The sequence below is a fragment of the Gossypium hirsutum genome, chromosome A12 (genome assembly GCF_007990345.1).
Source record: "Gossypium hirsutum isolate 1008001.06 chromosome A12, Gossypium_hirsutum_v2.1, whole genome shotgun sequence".
Classification (NCBI taxonomy): Eukaryota; Viridiplantae; Streptophyta; class Magnoliopsida; order Malvales; family Malvaceae; genus Gossypium; species Gossypium hirsutum.
The window spans coordinates 70603246-70616521 of NC_053435.1; the positions used below are offsets into that span (position 1 = coordinate 70603246).

General features: G+C 36.8%; 1 non-coding gene across 1 annotated transcript; it reads right to left on the reverse strand.

Annotated features, from left to right (window-relative positions):
- Positions 1–2470: 2470 nt before the first annotated feature.
- Positions 2471–2578, reverse strand: LOC121211813 (small nucleolar RNA R71). The gene has a single exon (XR_005907031.1). It is a non-coding gene; the product is annotated as a small nucleolar RNA R71 (small nucleolar RNA).
- Positions 2579–13276: the final 10698 nt, after the last annotated feature.

Below are 13276 nucleotides of genomic sequence, written 5' to 3' on the forward strand. Positions count from 1 at the left end.
AGAGATTTTTGGGAATAAAATTATGTATTTTTCAATAAACCATGTTTTAAAATTAAACTAACGTAAACTAGGGTTTTATACAAGTTTTAATAACCAAAAGTTTTTTTATAGGAAGGGATTCTAATTAAAACATGGTTTTTGAAAAACACTTCAATGTGACACGCCAGATTCTGGCCTAACTTCTAGACCGGGTTCAGGATGTTACATTTAGTGGTATCAGAGCTAGGTTACAAAACTCGGGCTATCTAATGGGCTTTTAACTTTTCGGATTATAAAGTTGCCTATAAATGATTTTGAAGTAAGGATTTTATCGTGTGGTTTACCGGGTCTCAGGCGCCGAATCTGTAAGTCCTTTAGATATTAGATTGTATATAAAGTTAGATCTTGCATTTATTCTGTGTACGTTCTGGAAATTAGATTTTTTTAAGCTATCAACAGTTAATAAACCGTAATTTATACATATTTTTACCCCATGCTTAATGCATTTTATAGATGATTTTCATTAGAATTGGTGAATTCGATGCTCCTAATGCTTTAATTTCATGTTTTATACTCAGGAAAGCATGGAAGAGCAAAAGGAACGAGAAACGGGCCAAAAATGGAGAAAATTCGCCAAAGTACAAAATCGACACGGCCTCGACCTCCTCACACGGACAGACCACACGGCCGTGTCAATTTGGCAGGCTCGAGCATGGCCTGAAGAAATCGCATATGGGCTTGTCACACGGACGTGTCCCTGCCAAGCCCAAGTTGAGTCCAATTCGGAAAAGGCTAGTTTTGAAGGCTCTTAGGCATTCCAAAGCCTATAAATACACCCTAGAGGAGGAAGAAAGGGGAGTAAGGAATTACTCCAAGGAAGCCGATTGATCCATCTCAGAAGCTGGATTCACCATCAAGACTGAAGATCTCCCCTCAATTTCCCCTTCAGGGGTTTTGAGTTTTCATTATGTTTTGTATTCTTTATTATTCTGAGATGTTTTCTTATTTAGTTATGAACTAAAACCCCTAAATACCTAAGGGAAATGAAACCTAAGACAAATATTATTATTATTTTCTGAATTGTATGATAAATATTTAACTTGTTCTTAATTATGTGTTTTTAATTCTTGTTTTGATATCCCAGGATACTGATTCAAGATAAGCTCTTATTCGGAGGAGGAATAGACCCTGTCTAAGAGTACATTTGTCATAATTAAGCGGAGTTGTTTGCCGGCCTAGACATAGGGTGACAAGATTCTGTCAGATTAGGGTGAAACCTAATAAGGGGATCCATAGATCAAGTTAATGCAACTTTAGGGTGTTAATTAGAGAAAGGTCTCAATTATTCAATCTAGGGATTAGACGTTATTAGTCTTGAATAGGGGTAATAACATAACTTAAGGATCTCTACGGAACAAGTTGAATGAATAAATCGTCCGATTCGGAGCCAGAATAACAAGAACAGTCTACGTGGATTTTTCCTTAGGTATTGTCTTCATTCAATCAGTTTTCCCAAAAGCAATTCCCCAAATCTATTCTCTGTGAATTCTTAGTTTAGACAATTAGTTAGTTAAAACAAAAACCTCTCTATTCTTAGGCTAGATAATAAAAAGACAATCATTACTAGTACTTTTAATTCCTTTGGGTTCGATAATCTAGTCTTGCTAAAACTATACTACTGTTCGATAGGTACACTTGCCTACATCGTGATAATAGTTAGTTCAAGAACGAGTAAGTATAAATATGTAAAACCTATCACGAAATTACACGATCAAGTTTTTGGCGTCATTGTCGGGGAACTAAGATATTAGGAACACTCAATTTTTATTACTTTAGCCATTTATTTTTCTTGCACTTTAATTTATTATTATTATTATTTATTAATTTACTTTTCCTTCTCTTGACAGGTTTTTATAGTTTATGACTAGAAGAAACCCGTCAGGACCACTACTTTTTGACGAAGAAATCGATCACACGGTTCGCAGAACCAAAGAGAAATAAGGAGAAGCTTAAGATACATAGAGAACAAGTAAGAAGACGATACTCAACCCCCAACCGAAGAGATGGCTGAAAACCAAGACAATCAGCTACCTCTTGCAATTGCGGCTAATCAAAATCCTGCTCCACGCACTATGTATGATTATGTTAAACCTTGTTTAACAGGAACTGAATCAAGCATAGTTAGACCTGCTGTAGCTGCAAATACTTTTGAATTAAAACCTAACACTATTCAAATGATACAGCAATTTGTTCAGTTTGATGGTTTGCAGGATGAGGATCCCAACGCTCATTTAGCCAACTTCTTAGAACTATGTGATACATTTAAAATCAATGGCATTTCTGATGATGCCATACGTCTTCGGTTGTTTCCCTTTTCATTAAGGAACAAAGCTAAACAGTGGTTAAACTCATTACCATGAGGATTAATTACTACTTGGGAACAAATGATCGAAATTTTTTTTCTAAAATATATTCCGACAGCTAAAATAGAAAAATTACTTAATGATATCTCTTCTTTTGTGCAGATGGATTTAGAAACACTTTACGATGCATGGGAGAGATACAAGGACTTACTGAGAAGGTGCCCTCACCATGGGTTACCGCTTTGGCTCCAAGTTCAAACATTCCATAATGATCTGAATCCTTCAACTCGGCAAATGGTTGACGCAGCTGCTAGCGGAACCATCAACAATAAAACACTTGAAGATGCTTATGAGTTCATAGAAGAGTTTCACTAAATAACTATCAGTGGCAAATCATGAGGACAAAGCCAACAAAAACAGCCGACATTTATAACATCGATTCGGTCACCATGCTCTCTAATCAGGTAGAACTCTGGAATAAGAAATTTTATGGTTTTCTTAGTTCTTCAAAGGTTCACCCAGTGATGCTGTGCGAAGCAAGTGGAGGTGGAACAAGCCATTCGGAATACCAACCTTATGGCCACAACATGGATAACGAGCAATTAAATTACATGGGTAATAATCCTCGACCTCAAAACAATCCATATAGTAACACTTACAATGCCGGTTGGAGGAACCATCCCAATTTTTCGTGGGGCGGTCAAGGAAATCAAAGACCACAACATTCTCTGGGTTTCCAGAAACCACCCTACTAATAGGAAAAGAAGCTGAACCTTAAAGAGATGCTCTCAATGTTTATATCGGTGTCAGGAACTCGTTTTTAGAATACCGAGACAACACTTAAAAATCAACAAACGTCGATCCAAGGGCTCGAAACTCAGATAGACTAGCTTTCCAAACTAATCTCTGAATGACCACAAAGTAGTTTGCCAAGTAATACTGAACCCAACCTAAGGGAACAGCTCAATATGATTAATGTTCAAGATGAAGAAGGATTTGTGGAGCCTGAACCAGAACCAAGGCAAGAAACTGTAGTAAGAAAAGGTCAGGGTGAGGTAGATCAAAATACAAACAAATCGGTGAATGTCAAATATAAATCTCGTGTGCCATACCCCAATGAGACAAGGAAAGACCGCTAAGATGAACAATTTGGTAAATTCCTTAAACTCTTAAAAAAATTACATATTAACTTACCGTTTATTGAAGCCCTATCACAGATGCCAAACCCAATGAAATTTTTAAAAGAGCTTTTATCAAATAAGCGAAAGTTGGACGAGGCGTCGTATGTGGAGCTAAACGCAGTGTGCTTAGTTATTCTGAAAAATAATCTACAGAACAAACTAAAAGATCCAGGGAGTTTTACGATTCCTTGCTTAATTGGTAGTTTAGATCTTAATAATGCATTAGCTGATTTAGGGGCTAGTATCAACGTCATGCCTTATAAAATGTTTAAGCAACTGCGTCTCGGGAAACCCAAAGAGACTAGGATGAGCATTCAATTAGCAGATAAAACTATAAGATTCCCTAGGGTTTTATTGAAGATGTGCTAGTTAAAATCGATAAATTCATATTTCCCGTTGACTTCATTGTTCTAGACATAGAGGAGGATAGCAACACTCATTTAATTCTAGGAAGGCCCTTTTTAGCAACTGCTAAAACGATTATTGATGTTGGCACAGGTGAACTCACACTCCGTGTGGGAGACGAAACAATCACCCTTCAAGCTCGTAATTCTGGCAACACATCGGGAATTGAAGGTGATCGTTTAACTCATTCTACTAAAACTGACAATATGGTACAACCTACTTTATAGGAAATGAGTCTGAAGGAAGCACACGAGTCATTCTCAAGTAATAGTAGAGGACCTGTTCATGAAGATCGAAGATCACAAATCGAGGAGCTAGATGAATGGCAGATGCATAAACCGAGAACACTCGACAAATCGAATCTACGACAGAACGAGATCAATACCTTTCCAAATCAACTTAAGGTTGGAGATAGAGTCTTATTAGATGCCACAGATCCCCACATTGTCAATACCACATTGAATGAAGAAATCCCTCTCACGGTACTCAACATTTTCCCATTCGGGGTCGAGGTGAGTCATCCCAAGTTCAGCACTTTTAAGGTAAACAACACCCGTTTAAAACCTTATTTTGATGAGATTGATAGCAGGAATGAAGAGTATAAACTCCTCAAACCACCATGATCATTCAACAGAGAGGTAAGTCGAGCTTAAACTATAAATAAGCGCTTCTCGGGAGGCAACCCAAGCACTAACTGTATTAACTTCTTTAAAATTTAGTCTTCAACATCTAACTTACTAAAGGAGCTTTTGAATATAGGTTTTCCACAGGGACGCGGCCAAGAGCACGGGCGTGCTTAGGGCCATGTGAAAACAGGGCAAAGATGTCCCCAAACACGGGCTACGATAAAATGCCACGACCGTGCGACATGGCTGTGGTCAAGCCTACCCAAACAACACAGACGTGCAACACGCCCGTGTGGAAGACTCGTGGTTGAAACTAAGAAACTAGCACGGGTGTGCGACACGCCCGTGTCTAACACCCGTGGCTGAACCTGTCAAATTAACACGGGCGTGGGGCTTTCATACACGAGCGTGGGAGACGCGAACAAAGCGAGACACAGTCGTGCGACACGGCCGTGTGAACCCACACGCCCAAGGTACACTAGCGTGGGATGAATTTTAGACGCGCCCAACTAGGAAAAATGCAAAACACACGGGCAAAAATTGGGGAACACGGGCGTCTGCCCTGGCCGTGTGGCCCAAAACCTATAAATACCCTACACTATTCACTTTCTTCCCCATTCAAAAACCCTAACCCTAGCCGCTGCAAGTTCACATGGCCTCCCTGCCATGCCCGTTCGCCGCTTCCCACTCTATTTTTGACACTCAATCTCTCTCCCTTAACGTTTATTTACTCCTTTCACTTTTATTTTACTTCTTTCTAATGCTTGTTATCAGCATAATCTTCATTTCTTTTGAACTACTTTTTATTTTGCTCATTATTCTATCATTTAATTTGTATTCTTAGGTTAGTTATCATACATTTCATGTTAAATCGAGTTCTTAGGAAAACCTCATACCCATGACATTACTATGCTCATTCTCATGCTATTACCATGCCAATGTCTATCATTTAATTTGCATTCTTAGGTTTGTTATCATACATTCCATGTTAAATCGAGTTATTAGGAAAACCCCATACCCATAACATTACTATTCTCATGGTTCTTTTGGTTGAGTTAGTTTTAGCTGAAATAGTAGTTCAAATTTATGACTTTTTACTTTTTCAAATTCGTTTACCTACTATTATTATTCTTTATATTACAGGTTTATAATGTCGTCTTCACGAGGAAAGAAGGTCGCTATCCCTACTTTGAAAAAGAGGAAGGCAGCATCATCTTTCGCGGGTCCAACTACGAAAATTCGTCACCCTCTCCTGTAGTTCCCCCGTGGGCCTCAGGAAGAACTTTTCTAAATATTTCAGGCTCGACCTTTAATTACGGGCCACTGCATAGACTGGGTTGCTGTAGAACAAGTTCAGTTGGCTGATGTGATTCGGGCCCTCCTAACCACTGACCCTTGGGAGCTATTCTTTGAGATCATCAAACCAACATACCTCGAGCTCACGATGAAACTATGCTCAACATTCTATCTTCAGACCATAATGACAAACTACGATGATCCCGACACGATCCAGTTTTGCCTAGGAGGGTTAGTCCGCCAGCTAAGTGTCCCAGAGTTCGGTGCTGCACTGCGCTTATATACGGAGAAGTTCAAAGATGAAAATGACTTACATGCTCTCAACTGCCACATCCATTGTCCTCCTTTACGGTGCTGGGACACACTAGTACCAGTTGGGGCCACCTATAATCCTAGCCGCTCCAAGGCATCGGCTCTCCCTCCCTTTCTAAGGTACCTACACGCCAATTTGGCCTACACAATTACAGGGAGGTGAGAGAGCACTGGCGACGTCAATAGTCACGATGCCTACTTCTTATGGTGTATGTCGTACGGGCACGTCATTGACCTTGCCTATTTCATCGCCCGCGCGATTCAGCACCAGACAGAGTGGCATAGGAAGGGGGTAATCTCCATTGGCCCCTATGTTACTCGGTTGGCTCGGCACTTCGGCCTCCTCAGCACCACGGCCCAAGAATCATCCCTTACCCTCATCGGCCAAAGGTCTCCACAAGGCATCTTGAACATGCTTAGCATGAGGATGATCGAGAGGCACCGAGGAACCAACCCTCCCCAATATCGTCTCGCCCAATCTACCAAGGAGGAGGCCTACGAGGACATTCTTGATGATGTCCCCCACAGCACGAGGACCCACCGACTCAGCCACCACCACCCTCTCGTCCAGTTCATGCAGCGGGTTCATATGCTGACATTTCTGAGTGCCTCACTTGATTCGACCAATAGCGTTTTCAACGATTTAACAACATTGATGCTACTCTACAACAGATTTGTCAGCACCTCCACATCTCATCACCAGTCCCACCTCGTGAACCATCCAGCGATAAAGATGTTTAAAAACATTTATTTATTATTTTATGTTTTTAATATTTATTAAAACTACTTTTTATTTTTAATTTTAGTAGATTTTAGAATTTTATTTTTAATTATCAATTTTAGTTATTTCTTTATGAGTAATTATTTTTCCTTATATCTCCTAAAAAGTTCCTTATTTTATCATAGTTATATAGAGCTCTTAAGCTCATCATCACATAGGAACTAAAAAACTCCACCGGGAAAGGTTCTCCACGACTGCCATGTCCCGATCGACCACGACCATAGCTACCACTAGATATAATATTCTTTTGGCACAGGACTTATGGACTAATGAACCTCTACGACCGCCGGAGTATCCTCCTCCACTCTCGAACCAATTACTCTCCAAAACTCCAGTTTGAGGAATTCATCACACAGGAAGTTTCACTTCTCTCCCTATCTTATTTTTATACTCTAATATCTATCTTTGTACATTGAGGGCAATGTACATCTTAAGTGTGGGGGGTATTTATTTCATTATCATAAAAATCCCTAAATAACTGCCTTGTTCTCTTGAAAAGCTCTCATATCATATTTAGGATAAATTTTGATTGATCTATGATTTTGTTGATATATCTTGAATTACAACATAGGCAATTATGCATTGATGGTTTAAACTTTAAGACATTAGAGAATCAACCATGATTATTTGATTTTTAGGAATTTAAAATCTTAGGTTGTTTCCCCAAAGTTTAGGTATTACTTTGAGTTGGAATTCACAAGTTTTAAACATCAAAAAGCCGTAATTTTTGTGAGATTTTTGAGCCTTTTGAGCATCTATTAATTCTTTCATGCTCACCTTTATTATTGCTTTGAGTGCGTCAATATTGAACTGTTATTCTAGAACTTGCTTGATTATGCATGTCGAGACCACACCATTTGATTTGATAAGTCAAAATGATTAAGGCACTTAGGATTAACCCACCCATGCCATGAGAAGCCTACCTCCACGATTAACCCCTAGTAAACCCCGTTGAGCCTAACAAGCCATTTCTTATATTACCCTTATTATTAACCCTTAACCCAATATTGTTGAAATAACCTAAATTAATCCCTATTTTTGTCGAGATTTGAGTTGAATAAATTGCTTAGCTATGTCTTGTTCTTAATAGTTAGTTTATGTTATTTAACTTGTTCTTAAAAAAAATTATGTATACACATTAGTAATTCCATTTTCTGAGAAGAAGCTTTGTTGTATGCAAGTGATGATTAACTCTTTTTCTAGTTAGGAAATTTTTAAATTCAATCTTGATTATAACCCTTTCTTCCAGCTTGTAACCACACCCCCTAACCAAGCCTCATTGCAACCCTCTAAAGACCTTTTGATTGATGTATCATCTTAAATTACAGTGGTGAAGATTTAATTTCATGCAAGCCTATGGTAACGACTTTTCATTATTGACTATTGAGTGCTTCATTTATTGTCCTTAAACACCTCGAGTGATTTGAGTGAATCTTTTGTGAGGATGTGAAACTCTGTGATATTTGAATAGAAGTTAATTACTTAGATGAGGGGAGACACCTATGTTTTCAGAATAAAATGCTTAACTTCGAATGTTTGAAACTTTTATGTTCTTTTAGTTAAATTCTCAATGTCTATTACCTATGGATTAATTTGAGATATTATCGATAGAAATTATAAGTTGAGAAGAATTTATTTTGATTATGAATTGAGAATTTTGCTTGAGGACAAGCAAATGCTTAAGTGTGGGAGTATTTGCTAAACCGTAATTTATACATATTTTTACCCCATGCTTAATGCATTTTATGGATGCTTTTTCATTAGAATTGGTGAATTCGATGCTCCTAATGCTTTAATTTCATGTTTTATACTCAGGAGAGCATAGGAGAGCAAAAGGAACGAGAAACAGGCCAAAAACAGAGAAAATGGGCCAAAGTACAAAATCAACATGGCCTGGACCTCCTCACACGGGCAGACCACACGGCCGTGTCAATTTGGTAGGCTCGAGCACGACCTGAAGAAATCGCACACGGGTGTGTCCTTGCCATGCCCAAGTTGAGTCCAATTCGGAAAAGGCTAATTTTGAAGGCTCTTAGGCATTCCAAAGCCTATAAATACACCTTAGAGGAGGAAGAAAGGGGAGACAGAGAATAGGGAGTAAGGAATTACTCCAAGGAAGCCGATTAATCTATCTTAGAAGCCGAATTCACCATCAAAGATCTCCTCTCAATTTCCCCTTCAGGAGTTTTAGGTTTTCTTTATGTTTTGTATTCTTTATTATTCTGAGATGTTTTCTTATTTAGTTATGAACTAAAACCCCTAAATACCTAAGGGGAATGAAACTTAAGACGAATGTAACATCTCGAAATAGGGCCTAAATGGAATAGTGGTCACGAAACAACAAATCTGAGATAGAAAAGTTTATTTCAATTAATTTTTATGATTTACTGAGTGATTAGATGCATGTGTTAGAGTATTGATAAGAAATTTTTTAGATTGCATGTTTAATTTGCTTATTAGGGCTTATTTGCAGAAGTTGCTGTAACAGCCTGATTTAGGGCCTAAAAGGAACGATGGTTTTAGAACAACGAATTCGAAGTCAAAAATTTATTCTGATTATGTTTTAAGGTTTATTTATTGATTAAAATATTGTGTAAAAATATCGTTAAGTAATTTTACTGATAAAGTGCTTAATTGGACTTTTAGGACTAAATTGCAAAAGTTGCAAGATATGTGTTCTAATTCAAAAGTACTTGATTGAAATGGGGGTTTAAAGAGAGGTCCTTAAATGGTAATTAGACCATTATATTTCGTTTGGACAAAAATGGGCATGAATAGGACAAAATTTTAAAGAAATGCCTTAAGGGCATTTTAGTCATTTGGAATTAAAAGAAATAAAATGGGAAAATAAAGGCAAAATTGACTCATCTTTTTCATGGAGGTTGAAATTAGCATGGGGGAAGCCATGGCTAGGGTTTTCAAGCTTTCCAAGTTCAATAGTAAGTCCGTTCTAGCCCCGTTTTTCAAGTTCTTTACGATTTTGGAATCCCGATAACTTGATTAAGCTTATTCTAGTAATAATTTAAGCTAGGGTTCATATTTGGAAAGATACCCATAGGTGAAATTTGTTTATTTTGATGTTTATGGTAGAATCTGAAGGCTGAAATTATGTTAAACAACTTTTGCTAAGCGGTTTTAAGCAAAAAATGAGTAAAACGGCTTAATCGGTAAAAGTTGTTATTGTTCATAACTATGTGTTAAAGTGAGAATTTGATGTTGCCATAGAAGGGAAAAATGATCAGCATGTCATAAAACATCAAAATACACAAATTTCACCTATGGGTATTTTTCCAAATATAAACCCTAGGTTGAATTATTGCTAACATAAGCTTAATCGAGCTACCGGGATTCCAAAAACCTAAAGAACATTAAAAACGGGGCTTGGAATCACTTACTATGGATCTTGGAAGCTTGAAACAAACCCTAGCTATGGAGAACCTTGAAATTTCGGCCTAATGAAGAAGATGGACAAAAATTGGCTTTTAATTTGTTTTAATTCATTTTAATAACTAAATGACCAAAATACCCTTACTACTAAACTTTCCAAAAATTCCTTCCATGTCCTAATTTTGTCCATGAACTTAAAATTGGTCAAATTGCTATTTAAGACCTCCTCATTAATATTCCAAAACAATTTCATACTAAAAACTTCTAGAATGCAAGTTTTGCAACTTATTCGATTTAGTCCCTACTTTCAATTTAAGCACTTTAGGCATAGAATTTCATCACGAAATTTTCACACAATCATGCAATCATATCATAATCATCAAAATAATTATAAAATAATTATTTCTATATCGGATTTGTGGTCATGAAACCATTATTCCTATTAAGCCCTGATTCAGGATATTACATACAAGCCATAACCATTTAAGCCACATCTCATAGCCATATACAATAAATCAATATATGCCAATTCATTTGGCTAATCATAACAACATCTAACACAAAAACTAGTCCTTATACATGCCACTCACTTGAAGGAATTTAATACACATATGATAATACTCTGGAGTTGTTGGATTGATAGTGTGATGCTGCCTCCAACGGTCTCCAACCCTAAGTTGACATAAGAACACTAAGGAAATGGAGAGGAGGGAGTAAGCTTAAAGCTTAGTAAGTTCATATGATAATAATAAGCAAATTAGCAACATGATTCGATGAAAATGTAATCATAATTACACTTTTGCTTATTTTCTAGTCATGTTATTTTCTCTAGTCATAGTTACTAATTTATTTATATCCGAAGCTACAAAACTCCAAATTAAGATCTTTTAATTTCCTCTAAAACTAGACTCATATATCGTCTTACCATAAAATTTTCAGAATTTTGGTTTAGTCAATTAGTACAATTTATTCATTAAAGATACCCCTATTTCACTCTCCGAAAGTTTCTCTTCACTAAAATTATTTATTTCATGGTATGGGACTCCAAATTGAGAACCACTAATTTTCACAGAAACTAGAATCGCATATATTTTTACCATAAAATTTTCAGAATTTTAAGTTTAGCCAATTAGTACAGTTTATTCATTAAAGATACCCCTATTGACTATTTGAAAGTTCCAACCTCTCTTCACTAAAATTATTTATCTCATGGTCAGCTCTCGATGTTGTCCCCATCAATTCCTCTTAAAATTAAACATGCAAATTATAACCCATAATTATTTTTTTACAATTTTTAATGATTTTCCCAAATCAGAATAGGGGATTCCAAAATCATTCTTACCCTGTCTCACAAAAATCCAAATATCAAGGCGCCTCTCTAAAATAAAACCCTAGATGCATCGAATGCGACGCTCCTAGGAGGTGTTCGAGAAGAACTGATCCCACATTATAAGGGAAGGCAGCTCTTTCAATTGGTGTTCCCTATTCCAGACCGGCTTTGGCATCGACTTAAGCTTCAACTTCAGAATATGAAATTCTTTTGCCTTCACCGTTTCCTTTATGAGAAAATAGACTCATTAATTTTTAATTTCATATCTTATTCAACCTCTAATTCAATTTCTACCATTTTTGGTGATTTTTCAAAGTCACACAACTGTTGCTGTCCAAAATTGTTTTATTACAAAATTTCACTTTTACATAATTTCACTTACTCCATTCTATCATACCAAAAGATTTGCTAAACAATCGAGCACATTATTCACAACTTTCACATAGATATACTTCCGCTTATTCATCACATAGTCATGTACATATGTATTTTCACTTAGTAAATTTCCCGTTGAACTCATCGGAATAATAATAGATACTCGGTGGCCTATGCATATACCACCCTTGTAACCGAAGCTCCCTGGTAAGCATAGTATCCTGCACTTAGTACTACACATGCGACCTATCAATCTGGTACACATAGTAGCGTGCACTTAGTACTGTACACGTGACTTATCCATCTGACACACATAGTAGCCTGCACTTAGTACTACACACGTGATCGAAGTTAATGGGTACGCATAGTAGCCTACACTTAGTACTACACATGCGACCTATCAATCCGGTACACGTAGTAGCCTGCACTTAGTACTACACATGTGATCGAAACTATTGAGTACGCATAGTATCCTGTACTTAGCACTACAAATGCGACCTAACAATCTGGTACACGTAGTAGACAACACTTAGTACTACACACGTGACCTAAAACTGTCTTAAACACATAGTAGCTTGCATATAGTACTACACATGTGTTCTCACAACAGATCGTTCGTATCTCTTCTATTTCGAAGGTTCAATCGGGAAATTCTTCACTTTTCAACATTTTACTAACTCGTTCTTAGTTAATCCCAATTCGTAGTTTACATCAATTGATCATTCTATAGGCAGCCATATCTCATATAGTAACAAAAGATAATTACATAAAAAGAATCGAAATATTATTTACATACAAACTTGCTCATTTCAAAGAAACATCATATTCCATCAAACTTCCAAACCTTTACCGGTTGTACTCGAATTGTGGCTTCATTCACATAGCAATATCTCATAATCACATGGCATTGCAACATTTTCATCATAATAGCAAAACATAAAGAACATGTTATATCATCAAAATAATCACATAATATCAAATTATTGACATATATATACTTACAACTCTTGTAATATCGAAGCATTAGCATTCAAATACAATATTGCATTATTAAAATCACATGAACTTACCTCGGGTTCGAGCACGACTATATATTCTGATTTAGTCTATAATCTTATTCATTTCTAATCTATGCCCGAATCTCATTTCCTTGATCTATAATACCACATTTAGCTTACTAATTAGTCACATTATTCATATGAGTCCAAAATTCATACTTTTACAAATTTACATTTTGACCC